Genomic DNA, 2,074 nt, shown 5'->3' with positions numbered 1-2,074 from the left:
CGTCGGGGTCACCAGTATAGGAAAGTTGGTTATACATCATTAGATGTTTACCTGACCTTCCTATATAAAATTAAAGAATATAACGGAACGCTGAACTCCAGACTATCAACTTAAACATCAACTTTATTTAGGTGGTAAATATATACATCTTTAGTTCTTGTTGTTACAGCTTCTGTTGTTGGGACGTTGTCATGTAGATGCGAGCGAGCTGTCGAGTGTAAGTCCGAAAGATGGAGAGCGACAGCCATACACGCAAAGAGACCGTCTCCAGAGTTGGAACGCCGGAGACACTCTTGACACATCCACGCTCTATTGCCGGCCAGCAAGAAAGAGAATGAATTGAGCGGGAACACTTGCTTGTTTAATTCCACGCATGCGTGAGACTACGCATGCGCAAGGCGTTACTACATATCTATATATATAGATATATATTTATGTATTTATATGAGTGTGTGTTTGTCCCTCCACCTGCCATCACTTGATAGCCAGTTTATGTCCCTGTAACTTAGCAGTTCAGTAAAAGTGACCAATAGAATAAGTATTAGGCTTACAAAGAATAAGTCCTACGGTTGATTTCTTCAACTAAAACCCTTTAAGGCGGTGCTCCAGCATGGCCTGCAGTCAAATGACTGAAACAAGTATACAAGTATAAAGCCCATCGTATATATGAATATAGCTGTGCGTGTGTGTTCCCACCACAGCTTGCAAAGTGGTTTTGGTTTGTTCACGTCTTCGCCCCCTAACTTAGCGGTTTGATAAAATTAGACGATATAAGAAACAAACTTTTAAAAAAAAAAGTACTGGGTCAATTTGTTCAAGTAAACAAAGGCCTGGCATGACTAAAACAAGTAAACAATAAAACATAAAAGAAAAATATTGGAAGAAAGAGGAACGAATATTAATCGCAGAGATGAGTACTTTTATAGATGTTCCTCCTTTAAAACTTCGTCATAACTTACCTGACGAGCCTGTGAACAGAGACGAAACTAAAGAATAAGACTGACGACCAAAATACAAATTGTTGCTATTATGTTAAACTGTCGTATATCCAAATGCGGGTTTTTTTTTTTTTTTCAATATCTATTTTTTTTCTTGCAATAAGCGGTTCTTTTGGTCAAAGTATCATATCTCGGGCTGCTTCAAATGCCAAGATATCGAAAATCGTGAAAGTGTAGCACAACGGTTTTGCTATGGAACGGTGAAACTATTTTTTCTTTTTCTGAAAAAGTAAAGTTTTGGACTTACGATACATTTGCATAACAGCAACGAAATATATTTGTGTGAAAAAATCATTGACAGTAACTTCAAAGATTCGCTGGGTGAACAACTATTTCAAATTACCAACGAAATCAGACTCTATACTCGAATCCCATCCATATTCACTTCAGTCTTTTGATGCAAATAAAACACACTAATTTTTACTCTGTACAGATGTGTTTAGACACAAACAACATATAAATAAATACTTTTCAAGCGAATATATATGCCTACTAACGTACGAATGTACGTATTCATGTACGAGTATATGTGCGTATATAATAATACATACCCATGTATATACTTTATTAACTTAGCATGAATGTGTATAATCTTGGCACAACTTTCGCTTCTTCTAGTCATTAGTCATTCTGGGGCACCGCCTTGAAACGAATCAACTCTAGAACTTATTTTCTTTTAAACCAAGAACTTATTACATCGGGTCTTCTGCTGAACTGCAAGATTACGAGGACGTAAACACACCAACACCAGTTTTCAGGCGACGGTGGGAGACAAACACGCAAAAACACACACGTATATACGACGGGCTTCTTTCAGTTTCTTTCTACTAAATGCGCTCGCAGCGCTTTGATCGTCCCGACGGTATAGTAGAAAAATCTTACCCAAGTTGCCACGCAGATGCGTTGAGTTCGGGACCATGGAGTTGGGAAACAAACTTCTTATTATCAGCCACACCTGCATGTATATACAGGTGTGGCTGATAATCAGAAGTTTGTTTATATAAAGATACCTATGTATGTATATATATATATATGTATGTATATATATATATATATATATATATATATATATATAT

The 2,074-nt window shown here is 36.8% G+C and overlaps 1 protein-coding gene across 1 annotated transcript in view; it reads right to left on the bottom strand.

Annotated features, from left to right (window-relative positions):
• The window catches only part of LOC106868303 (toll-like receptor 2 type-2), a 41,971-nt gene that overhangs the window by 38,578 nt on the left and 1,319 nt on the right, over positions 1–2,074 (bottom strand). The window lies entirely within an intron of this gene.

This window comes from Octopus bimaculoides, chromosome 29 (genome assembly GCF_001194135.2).
Source record: "Octopus bimaculoides isolate UCB-OBI-ISO-001 chromosome 29, ASM119413v2, whole genome shotgun sequence".
Taxonomy (NCBI): domain Eukaryota; kingdom Metazoa; phylum Mollusca; class Cephalopoda; order Octopoda; family Octopodidae; genus Octopus; species Octopus bimaculoides.
Note: the sequence above shows the minus strand (reverse complement) of the source record. Positions and strands in the feature narration are given on the sequence as shown.